General features: G+C 45.4%; 1 long non-coding RNA gene across 1 annotated transcript; it reads right to left on the bottom strand.

The window, feature by feature from the left end:
* Positions 1-626: 626 nt before the first annotated feature.
* Positions 627-3,532, bottom strand: LOC131488166 (uncharacterized). The gene is made up of 2 exons (XR_009250107.1): positions 2,869-3,532; positions 627-2,308 (listed from the first exon to the last, which is right to left on the bottom strand). It is a non-coding gene; the product is annotated as an uncharacterized LOC131488166 (long non-coding RNA).
* Between the last annotated feature and the right edge of the window lie 16,653 nt (positions 3,533-20,185).

Below are 20,185 nucleotides of genomic sequence, written 5' to 3'. Positions count from 1 at the left end.
ACATTTCAAATTTCTGTAGCAGTAAATCCCCATAGCATGTGTGTGCTTTTGTTTCAGGGGATGTAAGAATAAAAGCTAGATGGGGCGCCCGGGTGGCTCAGTCAGTTAAGCATCCAACTTCGGCTCAGGTCATGATCTCACAGTTCGTGAGTTTGAGCCCCGTGTTGGGCTCTGTGCTGACAGCTCGGAGCCTGGAGCCTGCTTCGGATTCTCTGTCTCCCTCTCTCTGCCCCTCCCCTGCTCATGCTCTCTCTCAAAAATAAAGATTTTAAAAATTATTTAAAAAAAAAAGAATAAAAGCTAGATAAACTACATCCCACTCTAAAGCTGGTACGGAGAGAGAACCCCAGGTAGCTGGAGAGGTTCATCAGATGCCCAGGGTCTGCAGAGGGGGGCAAGGGTCGCTCAGATAGATAGACTGAGCAGGCTGAGGAGTGGGTCACCTAGCAGGGACCACACTCCCTACATTCCTAAGCAGAGCAGAACCACCCTCCTAGATATGGCCTCATCTTGCGTGAGGAAATTGGACTTAATATGTTTGGAAATTATTTGAATTTCACTAATGCGGACCTCCAATTTTTTTTTTCTCCCGTCTATCCCTATAATTGCAAAAACTAGTGAAGGTATTTTACATATTCGCTTTTGCTTTTACTGAATAAAACATGTCCTTTCCATCCAGAGCACACATTTTTAGTGTTTCCCCATCAGGGACCTCTTCTTTTCTCTATGGTTCAAACGTTTATCTTTGAATGTACTCCTATTCTATGGATGAGTTGGAAAGAAGTCAAATACATCGATATTTGACATGACCAAAAGCATGCTTTCCCTGTCAGAACAACTATACTTTACCACCAAAAGTGAATCCCAGAATTGAAAGTCCTTCCCTGCATGCCTCGGACAATCGCTTCTCACCTTGTCCTTTGGCTTTCTGATGACTGACTGTCACTCCGAAAAGAGGGAGGCATTCTCGTCTTGCACATTCCCTACAATGTCAAATCTCTATGACAGATACCTAGGTATAAATTAGATCTAAAAAATGAATGCCGGAGACTAGAACCCTAGATGAAGGGGTTTCACCACATTACTATTTATGAAAGGTCATTTGACCCTCATTTTCATCTCCATGTGAACTATGAGTTCTACCCAAGAAGAAACAGACACAAGAAGTCCATATTCCAAGAGTGAACTACTGCATTGGATTTGGGATGTGAAGTCACATCATCGAGTGGAGATGTTTGCACTTCTGCATTTGAGCCCTGGCATAGGACTCTAAGATAATTCTTTTTTTTTTTTTTTTTTTAATTTTTTTTTTTTAACGTTTATTTATTTTTGAGACAGAGAGAGACACAGCATGAACGGGGGAGGGGCGGAGAGAGAGGGAGACACAGAATCGGAAACAGGCTCCAGGCTCCGAGCCATCAGCCCAGAGCCTGACGCGGGGCTCGAACTCACGGACCGCGAGATCGTGACCTGAGCCGAAGTCGGACGCTTAACCGACTGAGCCACCCAGGCGCCCCTCTAAGATAATTCTTTAAGTAGCTCATTCCCATCTATTTTCCAAACACACTACTAAAACCCTTGTGGAGAACAACTGAGCATTCTCCAGGTCAAACCTTGAGACCATAAGTAAAGAGAAGACGACGAAAGTAGATAAATTCAAATAAATAAGAAAAAATATTTAGAGCTTTGATTTTAATGGGGCCCGTATGAACTCAAATCAAGAGACAGAAGCTGGAAGAGATAGCCGTTCACAAGTAAATAATGTGGCCCGAGGACAATGAAGATGGTTTAATTTAAAATGAAAACAAATTTTTTTAAATGTTCGCTTATTTTTGAGAGAGACAGACAGGCAGACAGAGCATGAGCAGGGGAGGGGCAGAGAGAGAGGGAGACACCGAATCCGAAGCAGGCTCCAGGCCCTGAGCTGTCAGGAGAGCCCCATGCGGGGCCCGAACACCCGAACCGGGAGACCATGACCTGAGCCGGAGGCAGACGCTCAACCGACTGAGGCACCCGGAAGACGGTTTAATCCTAGAATCGCACAGAACATTGGCCTTATACTCGAGTATTTTCTTTATAGCAACTTATCGTCAGGGAGAGGTTTCCGAAGGCGAAGGTTCTTTTCAGGGCGAGTCTTCGTCCACCGCTCTGTCGCATTTCACATTGTGGATCGTTCTCCTTTGGAACCTTGCTCCTTCTTGACTTCCCGTGTGTGGTTGTCCATTCGACAAGTCCCGCGGCGTCCGCCAGACACTGAGCCCCGGAGTGACGTCACGCACACCAACACCCCTGTCCTCATGGGGCACATCTGTTCAAGGGAGCCAACGGGGAGTTTAAGAGGCCTATGCTGCAAGTGGCTCCAAAGGGTGGGCAAAAACAGGGGCACACGGGAGCCAACGTCCGCTCCCACCCACTCTCACCCCTGTTCCTCAGGCAGCCCCTGCCCTGGGGCCTTCCCACCCGACGGCCGACTCCTCATCCCCTGCCCGTCTTTGTTCCCACAGCACCGTTTTCACCCCACGCGACCCACAGCCTTCCCTCCTCCTGACTCCTGGGTTTCTTCGCCGCAACTACCAGCTGCTAGCACACAACATAAATTACTCTCCACGGTCATAGTTCGTTGACTGCCTCCTTGCTCCCTGGCAGCTCCTTCTGAGTCTCCTCCAGTATCTGCCGCCCTACCCATCCCTGACACGTTCCCTTGGGTGTCCTACTCCGTCCCTTTCAACGACGATTCGGTGCCTGGGGTACGTTAGATATGTGGGCATGGAGGAGACAAAGATGGAACCGGCCTCGGTCTCTGTCCTCGAGGAGCTCATCACGTCCTTGAGGCAGACGTGTGGGCGCTTTGACTACACGCGGATTTACCTGAACTCCTGGGAGATCACAGGTGAACCACTCAGCCCTGGTCGGGGGTTGCGGGAAGTCCTCCTGCTGGATCACGGCCCGAGGATTCGAACTGGATCACGGAGCGAGGACGAGGGTTACCCTGGCAGAGCCAATATGCTCCCCCAATTCCAAGCACGTCTCAGTTCCCCAGCACGCACTGTCCTTGGGTGGCTGCATTTTCCAAGGACCGCCCAGCACACTGGGAGCAAAACCAAGCACCTAACCGAGGCGTGAACATGCCTGTCTGTCCTCCTCTACCTCCTGCACCACTCTCAAATGTGATCAAGGGACTCGATCGGGAGTCCTTTCCTGAGGAAGACAGTACTTAAACAGAAAGCTAGGAAAATAGAACTTTCCAGAACAAACGCCCTCTTAGGAAAAAACAAACGAACAAACGAACAAAACAGTGACAGGAAGTAATACGGTGGGATACAGGAAATAGGGGTACTTCCGGGGCATTCTCAGCCACACCCTTCCCTTTCCTCTCAAAGTCTGGGGAAAGAGTTGCATTTAACGGATATTAGACACTTCAATAAACATACGTGTATTGAACCCTCTCCTTCTTGTATGCTCGTGATTCACAAAACTGCCAGGTACAGACCTCTTTCCTGAGCTCCAGACTCTTTTTTTTTTTTTTTTTTTTTTTTTTGGTGTTTTATTTATTTTTTGAGAGAGAGCAGTTGAAGCGGGGAAGGGGTAGAGAGACGGGGACAGAGGATCCGAAGCAGGCTCCACACTGATAGCAGTGAGCCCGATGTGGGGCTTGAACTCACAAACCATGAGATCGTGGCCTAAGCTGAAGTCAGACACTCAACTGACTGAGCCACCCAGGTGCCCCGGAGCTCCTGACTCTTAAATCCAACTTCCTACTAACAATCTCTGCCTGTGTTTCCCAGAGTGCCTTACATCCTTCACATGAAAAGCAGAACCCGTATTCTTCCCCATATACACCTGCTCTTCACAACTTTATTTCTCAACTTGGTCAATGACACTACCGTCCCTATCAGCAATCCAAGAGGCATCCGAAATCCCTCCTTCTCCACTCTGCCCATTGAATTGGCCACCGAGACCTTTCCATTTTCACTCCCGCCACTCTCTCCACTCCTTCCCCTGTGTAACATCTTGGCAATTAATTTTTTGCTTTGGTCTTTCATCATCTTCTCCTGAACTCCTGCAAGAGCTTCTTCTTTGACACTTTCTGTCCCAGACAGGGTGTCCCCCTTTCTCCCCCAAGCAGAGCTTGATTAGAACCCGTGAGTAGGTTCTGTTGACGTTGGAAGTACTCAAGGCAATAGGCATGAGGGAGCTGGGAGAACGGTGGAAGAAAAGCCCATAGAAAGATGAGTGACCAAGATCACCTCTGTGGGTAGCTGGGGCTTGATCCCATTCTCAGGCACATGTAGATTTCATCTTGGTATTATTCATGAAGAGACAGGAGAAGCGTTTACCCACAGGCTTCCATTCCTCACCATGAGGGTGTCAAATCTCCTGCACTTACAAGGCAAGGTGAAGGGGTGTGGGGCCAGGCATCCGAAATATCTGCCACCTACTCAGTTGAACCCACCTTTGTTTAAAATGTCTTTCTAGAATATAAATCTGATTATGTAACCTCCCTTGCCCAACTTATAATCCTCCAGTTCAGTGAGCTTGCAACATGGCACCCATACCCATTAGAACAGAGTATACAGCCTGCGCGATCTGGCCACTGCAGCCTTCCTGACCTCCCCTCACACCTACCCATTGCCCCCAATGCCCTGGCCATACTAGAGGCTGGACTAGTCATGATTCTTCTCTTTCCTCCATGTTTGCTCACTCTTCTCATCTTAAATGTTCTTCTCCACCTGGTGAATTCTTACTCATCATCTAAAACTCAACCCAACTACCATTTCTCCTCTAGCACCTTCCTGACGCCTACCGCGTACTCCCAGCTTGGCCCCCAAAGAAAGACCTAAAGCTCCCCCTCCTTTGCTCCTATAACAAATAATTCCAAGGCGATGTTACAGGGGGAGTAATGTACACGCTCTGTAATTCCGCCTACCCTCTTGTATTATCTGCCCCGGTCTCGTGAGACCCTTGAGGGCAAGGAACTACTATACCTCCTTCAATTTTGTATGTTCAGTGCCTTGAACAGCGTTGGACCCATAGGGCATTCACTAAATATTTCTTGAAAAACAACACGGATTCGTCACTTATGATGGATCAGCCACTTCGCTAACTGTGTGATGCATGTGTCACTGAAATGCGTGCAGGCCTCGAAAGCTGGCCCAGATAAAGTACACCTGAGACCCTGCCATCACGTGCTCATGGCAGGACGACACGAAGAGATACAAAGCAGCTAAAGGTTCCATCTCTCAACTGCCTCCACGCACTGCACACACACACAGCAGCTTTCTCTCTTTTCTTCTGGCATCTGGCCCCTTACACTACGGGAGACCAACTGCTGTAAATATTACTGGTCCAGAGTCCCCACCCTAAGCCAGAGGCTTCGGACACAGCACGGGGACAGGGCAACTGGAGACAACGGCGATGCAGAACACCAAACTGGATGGAAACCTTCAGTGGCAACAACAGGGGGAGACAGGGCCAAACCCGAGATCTTCGCAAAGAGGACAGCACTTTGTAGCAGCTGCACGGGAAGGAGGAGCATTAAACATTTATTAATATTGCCCATTTTCAGAAACCATTTGGCCAAGAGCCACCTGGCCTGACTCCTGGCCCCAGCCCCGCCTGCTAGGAGGCTGGCTTCCGAGCACACGGGCCTTCTAAGCGGCGTTCTGCCGAGGGGCACAGGGCTCCAAGCAGCGTCAGCTACATGCCCGCTAGGATGCGATGTCCTTCCTCTCTGGTGGCAACATACAAATTTAAAAATCCTAACTCGCGGGGCGCCTGGGTGGCGCAGTCGGTTAAGCGTCCGACTTCAGCCAGGTCACGATCTCGCGGTCCGTGAGTTCGAGCCCCGCGTCGGGCTCTGGGCTGACGGCTCGGGGCCTGGAGCCTGCTTCCGATTCTGTGTCTCCCTCTCTCTCTGCCCCTCCCCCGTTCATGCTCTGTCTCTCTCTGTCCCAAAAATTAAAAAAACAAACAAACAAACAAAAAAAAAAGGTTGAAAAAAAATCCTAACTCGCTTCCAAGCTCTAGAAGATACTAAAATATTTAGATTCAATACTTGCCTGGAATTATGAGGAAGGGAAGAGAGAGTTTATCAGACGAGAGCGAGCGATCTTAGCAAACTGGAAAAATAACAGGCTATCTGAAAATTAAAGGCATCCTTCTTGGTATGTATCAATATTTTAACATGGTTCCCTTTAGTTTCCTTTCTTTTAACTCCATCTGAAATTAGGAAAAAAAAAAAAACCCTTAAAAATTCTGGGCCTGTAAAATAAATAAATAATTTCTGGGCCTGGGTATTCATCTCTGCAGCCAATCCATAAAGGCCTCTTGTACAATTGCTGGGCCCCTGGAGACGTGCTCACGGGTTTTGGATAAGACGAGGAAAACACTCTTGCCATCAAAAGTCCAGGACCAAAACCCCCATGAGACATTTTCCCCCTTCCATGTACATTCTATAGGCTATGTTCATTTGGGTTTTCTAAATCGGTGATCTTTAGTGTATTTTAACTCTTTTCATGGAAAAGTTATATAGATAAGACATATTTTTCTCCCAATTATGAGTGTGGTCTGTAGTCATGCTCTCTAGTCACTCACCCCCCATTCAGCCATAAAGCTGGCTGAAGTCTGATTTCTGCCCCCACAGTCTGATAGTGAAACTGTTCTTGCCAAACCACAAGGACATAGACCATTTCTACTCTTTACATGAAATGACCTTTATGGCATTTGACACGGTAGATGAAGTTCTCAGACCCTTCCTCCCTGGAGCCTGTCGGTCTCTCTGGTTTTCCATGTTCTCTTTGTCTTGCTATTTTTTCTTTAGCTTTTCTTCTTTTTTCCTTACTTCTCAAGGTCTCGAGCTCTGATCTCTTATCTTATTCTAGGACCTCTGATAAATTTCATGCACACATGTATCTGAATCCTCCGCTAGAAACTGGGGGCTTCCAGACTTTCCTTTCATAACTGAGGTCTCTCCTCTGAATACCAGTCCCATATTCCCATACTCATAAAATATCTTCACTTGGATGTCCCATAGATCTCTTCAGTGCAATATAACTAACCCCAAGAGCATCCTTCCCCCACCTTACTCTCCCCTTCTCTTCCCCACCTAGGTGAATGGTAGTCCCATCTTTAACACAGTTACCCTAATGAGAAGTCTGGAAGCCATCACTGACTGGTGCCTGTGCATACTCTCAGGCCCTCAGCAATGATTATTGGTCAGCAAGCTGGTCTATTCTAGCTCTCTCCCTATTCAGCTCCCCCCTTATCCTTCATCAAAATCTTTTTTTTTCCTTTTTTTAAGAGACGGGGAGAGAGCACAAGTAGTAGAGAGGGAGACAGAGAGAATCTTAAGCAGGTTCCACACCCAGCACAGAGCCGGATGCAGGGCTCTATCTCACAACCGTGAGATCATGACCTGAGCCAAACTCAAAAGTCTGATGGTTAACCTACTGAGCCACCCAGGTGCCCTTCCTTCATCCATGTCTTACTTCAGGCTTCCATAACTTCTCTCTTGGGTTATCTCAGCAGCCTCCTTTTGACCCCCACCGGTCCAGAGCAACCCCTCCAAAATACAAATCTGACCTTATGTCCCTCTTGTTTAAAATCAAAACTTCAAACTGTCTTCCCGTCTTCTTTGAATTAATACCCAATATCAACTCTTACTACTTTCTAGTCATACTTTTCATTATGATCATATTCTGAACTATTCAGAGCTCCCCATAAAACCCATGTTCTCCCATATTTCTGTGCTTTTGTTCTAAATGGATAACATTCCCCTCTTCTTTACCTGGCCAAAACCTACACGTCCATCCTAAACCTCCTCATTCATGCAAACAGTTCAAAACAAAGCCTTTGATGCCCCCTCCCCAAGCAGAAGCAGGGTTTCTCTATGCTATGATAGCAACAACTCACAGCAGCAGCAAAAATAATAAAACAACAACTAATATTTACTTAGGGCTAAACAGTCACAGTGGTTCTTAATTCTAAATGTGTATAAGAATCATCTGGGAATGTTAAAACGCTATCCAAACATTGAAATGGTATCCAATGGTTTCCAAAGCCCATTCCAATATTCAGATGCATCAGATTTGGGACTGAGATCAGGAACCCACATGTTTAACAAAATATTCAAACTGATTCTGATGCACTTGATCTAGGAACCATATTTTGAAAAACACTGAACATCTAACCGGCTTCCTGCCAATCGACTCAACACATTGGCACCAAATTACTATTCATAAAATACCTCTTATAATTTTAAAACATCAAATAGTTGGCACCAAAGACAATTGTGAGCTTCACACATATCTGTCAATTACCTTCAGCCCACTGAAGTGGTATTATCTATAAAGAAACAGAAAGTTATGGAGATTAACCTGATCAAATTCACAGATAGGAATGACAGGATTCAAGTTTCGGCCTTGTTCCAGGATACCGTATCTTGAATCATTCACTGCCATATAAAAACGATAACCAAAAGTCTCAATGAGTCCCCATGACAGTCAACTGAATGAGATCCTTGGCCTGGATTTAAAGGCCCTTAAGGGTCCTGCCCCTTGTGATAGTTAATTTTATGTGCCGACTTGACTGGACTTATCTGGGCAGATAGCAGATAAAACATTATTTCTGAGTATGCCTGTGAGGGTATTTCCAGAAAAAATGAGCATCTCAGTCGGTGGGCCTAGTAAAGTAAGAGTTCTTCCCCTTTGTGGGTGGGTGTCACCCAGTCCACTGAAGGCCCAAATAGAACAAAAAGGCAGAGGAAGGGTGAATTTACTCTTCCTTCCTGACCTGAGACACATGCCTTCTCCTGCTTCAGCTATCACACTGAGTCTGGAACTTACACCATCAGCCTTCCTCTCCCCCTTTCTCATGTCTTTGGACTCAGAACAAAGTATGGCACCAGCTTTCCTGGTTCAACACCAATAAGACAGCAAACTGTGGGGCTTTTTGGCCTCCATTACTTTATGAGCCTATTCCTAAAATAAATTCATATATATATATATATATATATGTAAATATATATATTTATATGTAATTTATATATATTTATTAATTTCTATATATAATTTTATGTATTTATATATTTATATATAATATATATTTATATATACATTTTCATATATGTATGTATGTAAATTTATATATATATATATGTATGTATGTATGTATGTATGTATATGTATATATACACCCATATCCACACCCACAAACACATAGGCATACCTCAGGGATATTACAGGTTCAGTTCCAGACCATTACAATAAAGTGAGTATCACAATGCAAGTCAAATGAATTTTTTGGCTTCTTCGTGAGGAGCCAAGATGGCAGAACAGCATGAAGTTTTTTGTGTCTCGCGTCCATGATACACAGCCAGAGCAACACTAAACCATCCTGCACACCTAGAAAACTGATCTGAGGATTAACACAACAATCTGCACAACCTGAACCACAGAATTCAGCAGATATGTGGCGGGGAGAGGTGAACTGGGGGAGAGAGAAGCTGCAGAGGGCAGAGAGCCACTTTTGCAGGTGGAGAGAAGATGGAGATGGGGGGAGGAGAATACGGGAAAAGCACCCCCTCCAAAAGCAGCTGGAGAGAAAGTGGAAAAGTGGAAACAGCCACAGGGACTGAACTAAAAAAGGGAGAAAGGAGAGGGTTTAAATTCCATTAAGACTATAAACAAGGGAAGCATAGAGTCTGCAACTCCGCAGCTCGATAGCTGGCGGTGCTCTAGTGGGACGGGCGAATCCCCAGGAGCAGAGCGGAGTCCGGGGGTCTTCAGGCCACACGGGGAGATGTGGTTCCCCTGCTGGAAGGACACCTGGTAGAGACTGTGTGGGCCCCCCAAAGGCAAGGCCCCAGTGGACCCGGGAGAACAACCACATTCACTGGTGCTGGAACAAGGGCGTTAAGGGTGAAGCCTGGTGCCAGATGTGTGTTGTGATTTTCCATAATCCCTGAAATGCTGCTGCTACGCTATCGTGTGAACTTTTTCTGGGGCGGGCTGGCACCCGGCCGCAGTCTCTGGGCGTCAGCAGCAGCACAGTCTTGCGAACGTTCTTGGGGGCAGCCAGCACCCGGCCATTGCTCAGCGAGACCCTCCCACAGAGGGGCGGGGCGGGTCAAAGCCGCAGTCCCTCAGAAGTAAGGGGCTGGGGAAAAACAGCCACATCAGAGACAAAACTCGGGAGGGAGGTTCTGCCTGGGGTGTGGTCACAGACTGTGTAAAAGCGGGGAGTGGACAGAAGCCGAAGACAGAGGACGGGTGGGTGATTGCTAGCCAGGAAGAACAGAGTCCCAATACTAGAGAATGGGTAGCTGGATGACGCCATTTTCACCGCTCCCACACATGCGCATATGCACCTATGAGCGCCACAACAATCCACCCCAGTAGGCTAGCAGCGCCATCTGGTGGAGAACGGAGACATTACACTGAGCCCGCCCAACTGGGCCAACCTCGCTCTTCAAGAGCACAAGTCTCACCGCCTGCTTAGTTTATGGACTATAAAGCACTTCACAGTTTGACTTCTAGGGGAAAACAAAGTAATTTCAGTCATATTTCAATCAAACCCTCCTGTTGCTTTAACTACTAAGTTTGTGTAATATTGCAAATCCTTTGCTGTCCCTTCAACAAGCTTCACAGCATCTTCAGCAGGAGCAGAGTCCATCTCGAGAAACCACATTCTCTGCTCAGCGGTGAGAAGCAGTCTTCACCCCATCACGTTCTATCACGAGACACAGCAATGCCATCCACCTTCAGGCCCCACTTCTAGTTCTGGTTCTCTCACTGTTTCTACCACATCTGCCGTGATTGCCTCCACTGATGCCCCGAGCCCCCAGAGTCATCCCCAAGGGTGGGAATCCACTTCTGCCAAACTCTTACAAAGGATATTTTGACCTCTTCCCGTTGTTCTTAATGGTTTTCCATTTCAGGAGGGATTTAATTTACTTTGCCCAGGTCCATCAGAGGAATCACCGTCTATGGCAGCTAGAGCCTTATGAAATGTATTTCTTAAAAAATAAGACTGAAAGTCACAATGACTCCGTGATCCACGGGCTGTGGAATGGATGCTGTGTCAGCAAGCTGAAAACAACATTCATCTCCTTGTGCATCTTCAGAGCTCTTGCGTGACCAGATGCATTGTCAATGAGCAGTAGTATTTGTAAAGGAATCTTTTGTTTTTTCTGAGCAGCAGGTCTCAATAGCAGGCTTCAAATATTCTTCAGTTGGGGCGCCTGGGTGGCGCAGTCGGTTAACCGTCCGACTTCAGCCAGGTCACGATCTCGCGGTCCGTGAGTTCGAGCCCCACGTCAGGCTCTGGGCTGATGGCTCGGAGCCTGGAGCCTGTTTCCGATTCTGTGTCTCCCTCTCTCTCTGCCCCTCCCCCGTTCATGCTCTGTCTCTCTCTGTCCCAAAAATAAATTAAAAAAAAAAAACGTTGGGAAAAAAAAATTAAAAAAAAAAAAATTCTTCAGTAAACCTTACTGTAAGCAGATGTGCTGTCATCCAGGCCTTGTTGTTCCACTTATAGATCACAGGCAAAATAGATGGAGTGTAATTCTGAGGGGCCCTAGGGTTTTGGGAAGGGTAACTGAGTTTGGCTTCAACTCACAGTCACCGGCCGCGTTAGCCCCTAATGAGACAGTCAGCCTGTCCTTTGAAGTTTTCAATCCAGGCATTGGCGTCTCCTGTCCAGCTCCGAAAGTCCTCGATGGCATCTTCTTGCAATAGAAGGCTGTTTCATCTGGTTGAAAACCTGTTGTGTAGTGTAGCCGCCTTCATTGCTATCTTAGCTTAGCTCTTCTGGATAACGTGCTGCTTCATCTTACAATCTGATGTCATGGAGCTCGCTTCTCTGCTTAAACTTCAGGAACCCGCCTCTGCTGTCTTCGTACTTTTCTTCTCGGCTTCCTCACCTCCCTCAGCCCTCACAGAATTGAAGAGAGGTAGGGCCTTGCTCTGGATTAGGCTTTGGCTTAAGGGAACGCTGTGGCTGGTTTGATCACTGAAACGTTCTCTGTATCAGCAATACAGTTGTTTCACTTTCTTATGATTCATGTGTTCACCGGAGGAGTACTTTTTTCTTTCAAGAATGTTTCCTGGGCGCCTGGGTGGCTCAGTCGGTTAAGCGTCCGACTTCGGCTCAGGTCACGATCTCGCGGTCCGTGAGTTCGAGCCCCGCGTCGGGCTCTGGGCTGACGGCTCGGAGCCTGGAGCCTGCTTCCGATTCTGCTCCCTCTCTCTCTGCCCCTCCCCCGTTCATGCTCTGTCTCTCTCTGTCTCAAAAATAAATAAACGTTAAAAAAAATTTAAAAAGAATGTTTCTTTCGCATTCATAACTTAGCTAATGTTTGGCACAAGAGGCCTCGTTTTCGGCCTGCCGTGGCTTTTGGCTTGTCTTCCTCATTAAGCTTAGTCATTTCTAGCTTCTGATGAAAGTGAGAAACGTGTGACTCTTCCTTTCATTTGGACAACCCAGAGGCCCCTGTAGGGTTATTCACTGGTCTAATTTCAATATCGTTGTGTCTCAGGGAACAGGGAGGCCCAAGGAGAGGGAAAGAGATAGAGGAAGGGCCAGTCAGTGGAGCAGTCAGAATACACATAACATTTAGGTTTAAGTTTGCCGTCTTATACCAGCATGGTTCGTGGGACCCCCCACCCCAAACAAACTACAATAACAACATTGACATTCACTGATCACAGATCACCGTAACAAATGTAATGATGAAAAAGTTTAAAACACTGCAAGAATTACCAAAAAATGTGACCCAGAGACACGAAGTGAGCAAATGTTGTTGGTGCCATAGACTTGCTCTCCATGGGGTTGCTACCAACCTTCAGTGTGTGAAAAAACACAGTATTTGCAAAGCAGTAAGGCAACGTGCACTAGAACGAGGTATGCCTGTATGTCCTGATGGTTCTGTGTCTCTGGAGAACCCTAACACACACAGACTTTGGCTCTAGAGAAACAGAATTTTAGGGATGAGTTTTCTGAATTGGCTCTTGGGTTTCTGGAATTGGCTATTAGGTTTAAAAATGTTAATGAGGGGCACCTGGGTGGCTCAGTCATTAAGGGTCCGACTTTGGCTCAGGTCCTGATCTCACGGTTCGTGAGTTTGGCCCCGAGTCGGGCTCTGAGCCTGGAGCCTGATATGGGTTCTGTGTCTCCCTCTCTCTCTCTCTGCCCCACCCCAGCTCATGCTCTGTCTCTGTCTCCCTCAAAAATAAGTAAGCATTTAAAACAATTTTTAAATGCTAATGAATCTATTTCCAGTAGTTAAGAGAGCATTGATAGTTCATGGTGTGAACTGTCTATAGAAAGATGCAAAATATCTGAATTGGATACTTCTGATTAGCCCCTTACAAGAAGCAAGGCAGTAAATGACTCTGTATATGATACCTTGGAAACTTTTTGGAAAACTAAGGCATACAACAACATTGGTCAGTTGATCTTAGAACTCTAAGAAGACTTAGTAAGCCCTGCCCTTTATATCACAGGTGAGGAGAGCGAGACTCTATGGGGAAGAGTCTTGCCTGGGGGGACCACCGAGGAGCTAGGCCTGGGTCCTGCTTCTCCTGGCCCTTGGGTCAGCGCTCCTTCCACACAATAGACTGTCTCCTTTCATTCATCAAGAAAACAAAAACACCTTGCTTTTAGTAAGAAGGAGTTTTATGGAGCGACGAAGATATTCTAAAACCGGATTGAGGTGAGGGTTGCGCAAGTCTATAAATGTATTAAAAATCATTGAATTGCCCGCTTAAGAAGGTTGAATTTTAGAGTATTTAAATTATACCTCAATAAAACGGTTAAACAATGAAACCTTGCCCTTAGGGAATGGAGTTTGGTCAGAAGCAGGCTCTATCTAGCACACAACAGACAGCGGTAAACTGAAGATATTGCCTATTCTGTTTCCTCCTCCTCCGGCTGAGGTCCCTGTTCCTCCTTTAGTATCAGCCTCCCTACTTGCTGCTACTGAAAGCTAAGCTTCCCAAGGGCAGAGACTTTTTATACCTTGTCCCCTTCTAGATCCCCAGCTCCTAGAATAATCCTAGAGTAATCTCTGGTACATGGTAGGCCTGTCAAATATTTGCCGCATGGATGAATGAGTGAAAAACATCCATACCTTCATTTTCTTACTGTGTTCTCTACTGCATAGAATCTGGCTTCTTTCTCCAGGGAGGGGTTGACAACTAGCCCAAAGTCCACAGATACTTGGGGGTGTGGGGGCAGAGCTGGGGTCAGCCAGGCTCCAGAGGCTGTGTTCTTAATCACTGCTCTGTACTGCCTTCCATAAGCACTGAATAAATGTTAGCTGCGGTTATCACCAAATCTGCAAACAGCCACTTTCCCTACATCCCAAGAGATAGCCAAATTGGCTCATATCATTTCCTCATTGAAGAGGATGTGTGCATTTTTTTTCTCTAAAGAATAAGAAGGGTTTTGGAACCGCAGAAGGAGTGTGAATTTTGGAATCGGAAAAGTAAAGTACGAGTCCAAGTTGCTAGCTGTCGGAGTAGACACGTCGCCTAACTGCTCCAAGTTGGTGCCTTCACAAAATGAGGAAAATGCCACCATCCGTGCAGGGTTACTGAGAGACTTCCATGAAACGATGTCTGTGATGTACCCAGCACCCTACGTGGCATGCACTAGACACTGAGCTCGTGCCAAATGCCCGAAAGACAAAGAATGTCCCACTTGAAGTGGGAAAAGCATCAAAGGAAAGGACAGTGAGAAGGTAGCACGAGTGAGACTAAGATAGAACAACAGAGGGAAGAACTCCACAGGTTTATGTAAACGTAAAACACACGCACCCAAACCCTGAGGATAAGAAAGGCACGTTAAAAACTATGTTTTGGGGATGACTGGGTGGCTCAGTCAGCTAAGCGTCTGACTTCGGCTCATGTCATGACCTCACGGTTCATGGGTTTGAGCCCTGCGTCGGGCTCTGTGCTCACAGCTCGGAGCCTGGAGCTGCTTCAGATTCGGTGTTTCCCTCTCTCTCTCTGCCCTTCCTTGGCTGGTACCCCCGTCTCTCTCTCTCTCAAAAATAAACATTTAGGGGCGCCTGGGTGGCTCAGTCGGTTGAGCGTCCGGCTTCGGCTCAGGTCACGATCTCGGGGTCCGTGAGTTCGAGCCCCGCGTTGGGCTCTGGGCTGATGGCTCAGAGCCTGGAGCCTGCTTCTGATTCTGTGTCTCCCTCTCTCTCTGCCCCTCCCCCGTTCATGCTCTGTCTCTCTCTGTCTCAAAAATAAATAAAACGTTAAAAAAAAATTTAAAAAAAATAAACATTTAAAAAATACACACAAAAATAAATGGATGTTTTGGGGAGTGGAATACAAGTGAGGTGAAAGGGAAAAAGACCAAGACAGGGACTTGTATGAGCTCACGCTGCTGCCGTATCCCTGGAATCTGGACACCCACGGTCCTGCATCCTGCACTCTCGTGTGTACACATGTCCCTCACACTCACACATGGGCGCGAGAGCGAAGAAAGGCCAACTTCTCTGCCCACTCAACTTTTGTTCCCAATCTCCCTGATGTTTTGTTCCCCTATCTACCAACTGCTCAAAAAATCTACCTCCTGCTGGATCCACTGAGCCTAAAATCTTCAACCGATTCCCTTAGGCCCTCACCTGCCACAACTACTTAGCCACCGGTCCTACTTTGCCCTCCGCAAATGCCAAGACCGCTTGCCAACGGCCTGTTTCTTCACAATTAGTCCAATGTCGGCTCTTTCTAAAGAATACGCCATTAGATAAATTAAAGACTTCAGGATTTATACCTTCCTACGGGAACTGTCTTGTATAAGAGCATACAGTTGGATCTGTTAAGAACAGAGAGCAGAAAAGCTAACAATTTCATCTGTCAAGCTCTGGAAAATTAAACTGACGAACAGATCTGGGCAAGCAAGATCCCACTGTTTAGATTTTTGCTGCCCAATACGGTAGGCACATGTGGCTACTGAGCATGTAAAGTGTGGCAAGTTGAAGCTGGTAGGTGCCTAAATATAAACTATATCAAATTTAGAAGACTTAATACAAAAATATGTTAAGTATCCATCCGTAACTTTTATATCAATCACGTGTTAAAATGCTAATATTTTAGATGCATTGGGTTAAATAAAATGTATCATTAAAATTAATTTCTTCTTTTTCTTTGTACTTTTTTATTTTTTTATTTTTAAAAAATTTTTTTTTCAACGTTTTTTATTTATTTTTGGGACAGAGAGAGACAGAGCATGAACGGGGGAGGGGCAGAGAGAGAGGGAGACACAGAATCGGAAACAGGCTCCAGGCTCCGAGCCATCAGCCCAGAGCCTGACGCGGGGCTCGAACTCACGGACCGCGAGATCGTGACCTGGCTGAAGTCGGACGCTTAACCGACTGCGCCACCCAGGCGCCCCTCTTTGTACTTTTTTAAATGTGTTTCCTAGAAAAATTTTAAATTACATATAGGCCTTGCATTATATTTCTATAGCAGAGTATTAATCTGGACTTTCCTCACAACTCTTTCCCATGATGATCCAGTAACCTGAATAGGAGCTTCTCACTCAACCAATTTCACACTCACGTGTGCTCTTCAACTTGTCTCCCACTTCATTTCCTTTACAATATTCTGTGTTTGTTTCAGATGGCTACGTGACTAGAATTTCTCATATATTTTATGCGATCCTCGTACTCATGTTTATTATTTTAATTTTCATATTTTTGGTAACCATATATATCAAAACACAAATTTGAGATGAGTTGGAAAGATGACGGCTCAGTTAATGCAGTTGAGATATGCTTTTGTCCCTTTTTCCTTGCTGAAGTGTCAGCTTTTCATGGTGGTCACTCTTCCTGTAGTTTACCAACCTGTACCGTGCCAACACGAGAGAAGAAAATACTAGCAAACTGAGTTCAACAGCACGTTAAAAAGATTATAGACCACGATCAATTGGGATTTATTCTTGGAATGCAAAGATGGTTCAACATACAAAAATCAGAAAGAAGAGGAAAAAAGTGATTATCTCAATTGATGCAGAACATTCAGTTGACAAAATTCTATGTCCTTTCATAATAAAAACACTCAGCAAACTAGGAATAGGAGAAAATTTCTTCAATATGGTAAAGGCCACCTATGAAAAACTCAGAGCTAACACCATACTCGATGGTGAAAGACTGAAAGCTTTTCCCCTAAGATCAAGAACAATATAAAAATTCCTGTTTTGGGGGTGCCTGGGTGGCTCAGTTGGTTGAGCATCTGACTCTTAACTGTGGCTAGGGTCATGATCTTAGGGGTGTGGGATTGAGCCCTGTGCCAGGCTCTGCTCTGGGCATGGAACCTGCTGAAGATTCTCTCTCTCCCTCTGCCCCTTTCTTCTGTTTGTGCACTGTCTCTCTATCTCTAAAGTAAAAGAAAAAAGTTTAATAACAAAATAAAAATAATTTTAAAAAAGAATGCCTGTTTTCACCATTTCCATTCAACTTACTACTGAAGGTCCTAGCTGGAGCAAGTAGGCAAGAAAAAGAAACAAAAGGCATCCAAATTGGAAAAAAAAAGAAGTATTTCTGTTCACAGATGACATGATCTTACATGTGTAAAACCCTACAGTCTCCCCCTCACACATAAAACTGTTAGAGCTAATAAATGAATGTAGCAAAATTGCAGGAGACAAAATCAACAGACAAAAATGAGTGGGGGTTTTATATGCTAGCAATGAACAATCCAAAAAGGAGATTAAGGAAACAATTCCAGTTATAATAGCATCAAAAAGAACAAAATACTTAGGGATAAACTTAACAAGGAGGTACACTGAAAACTATAAAATGTTGGTGAAAGAAATTAAAGGAAATTCAAATAAATGGAAAGACATCCTGCGTTCATGAATAAGAATCTTAATAGAGATAAGATGTCAACACTATCCAAAGCAATTTAGAGGTTCAATAAAATGCCCATCAAAAATTCCACAGCGCTTTTGCAGAAATAGAAAAGCACATCCATAAATTCACATGAATCTTAGGGGATCCTCATAACCAAAGAAACTTGAGAAAAGAACCAATACATAACTTTAAAAAATAATAAGTTTAGACAATATTAATTCAAATTATTATTACCACAGGGCTTTCTTTGGTCTATTTCTTTTTTCCTTATACACATACTCTCTCTCAAAATAAACAAACAGAATAGAAAGACCCTAAGAAGAAGAGATGGGGACTCCTGGGTCCCCACTGGATAATCGTAGCTACCTCTGTTAGTCTGAGTTCGACAGAGAACCAGAAGCAAAAGGATACACACAGAGAAAGAGATTTATTACGAGAAACTGGCTCACATGATTACATGGGCTGAGAAGTCCCGTGATCTACCATCGCAAACTGGACACCCAAGGAAAGCCAGGAACATAATTCAGTCCAAGTCTGAAGGCGTGAGACTCAGGGGGACCCAATAGTGTAAACTCCAGTCCTAGGGCTAGAGAAGACCAGTGTCCCAGCTGGATCATTCAGGCAGAAGAAGGAGGTAAGTTCTTTCTCCTTGTTTCATTCTCTTCACACCTTCAATGGATTGGAAGATGCCCACCCACATTGCTTTACTGAGTCCACCAACTCGAATGCTATCTCCTCCAGAAACACACTCAGAACACTCCGAATGACGTTCAGCTGAGTATCTGGGTATCCATGACCCAGTCAAGTTGACACACAAAATTAATCACCACAAGCCCACCCCTTGTCACCTTGGGCCCATACATACCTTGTTAAACCATACTTCTCTCCAAATAAAGAAAATAACCGGATCCTAATTCTGCCTAACATGACACAACTCTTCTGCATACAACTGAAAAATGACTAGCCCCTTCCCCAAAAGAGGAAATAAAATCCTTGAGTGATGTTTACTCTTCTCCTTGACGTCCTCTAACTTAAATACTACGATATGACATTAACAACACTTAGATACAATGATATAGTGAATACACGATACGCTATATAATGGGGGAACAAGACAGGAAAGAAAACAAGGATATTTGCTTCATATATATACTCACACAAATGTATTCATCAATATAAGAAGGAAATACTCATGAAAACGATAGTCCTCAATCTGTAACTGGTCACATGGTCATTTCTGGCATTCGTAAGTACCTCTCCCCACTACCCATTCTGTAGTCCTTTTGCCTTCAGCCAGCACCTCAGCTGGTCATGGTTCTTCACCTGCTGGAGTGACCCAAACCTATATTCCTTTAAAAAAACATTTGTTTTTAAGTTTATTTATTTACTTAGAGAGAGAGAGAGAGAGAGAGAGAAAGAGATGGGAAGGGGCAGAGAGAGGGAGAGGGACAGAATTGCAAGCAGGCTCTACACTGCCAGCATGGAGCCTGATGCAGAGCTTGAACTCACGAACTGTGAGATCATGACCTGAGCTGAAATCTAGAGTCAGACACTTAACTGACTGAGCTGCCCAGGTATCTCCCCTGACTTCTCCAAACCTATATTCCTGAAGGGTCTGCATCATCAGTAACTGACTGGATAGGGTTCTTGTCGTTTTCCACTGACCTTAATCACAGGCCATGGTACTATTAAGAGAAGCCCACAAGGATCTGCTGTACTCTAGACACACTCTTCCTCACCTCCGCTGTGTAACAGCAGTCCACTTTCCTCTTGGTAGTCGGGACCAATCGCCCAGCCAACACGGTAACTCCCTTCTTTGCCTGTTGATTCAGAGGCAAGAGGAGCCCAACACGGGCAGGTGGCAGTCTTAACGTCCAGCTCATGAAATCATTGGTGTGTTTCCTGGTGGAGGCATTCCTCCCTCTCAAACTAAGACTATGTAGGCCAGCAGAGCATGACATCATGGGAAGAGAAAGCAAAAGCTTTGCTAGCGGGTCACTAGGAGTAATAGTGAATAATCCTATTACTCCTAGAGGAGTAATAGTGAGCAATTCCTGGAATCATGACTCCTGGCTATGGGAGAAAAAGCAACATATATTGGACACTGATCCAGAGCATGCCCAGCCTTCTGGAGAACCTTGTCCCAGCCCCGCAAGGTATTGCCACCGAGCTGGCACTACAACTGAATCTTCAAAGGACCATTCCATTGTCCTATCAGGCCAGCTGTTTAGACAACGCAGCAAGGCCAATGAATTCCATGAGCATAAACTTTTCTGCTTGTACAGATCAAGTAAGAATTTAGTAGGTTTCCTATCTATT

Source organism: Neofelis nebulosa, chromosome 1, assembly GCF_028018385.1.
Source record: "Neofelis nebulosa isolate mNeoNeb1 chromosome 1, mNeoNeb1.pri, whole genome shotgun sequence".
NCBI lineage: Eukaryota > Metazoa > Chordata > Mammalia > Carnivora > Felidae > Neofelis > Neofelis nebulosa.
The sequence above is the reverse complement of the archived record's forward strand: the minus strand, read 5'-3'. Positions and strand labels throughout refer to the sequence as shown.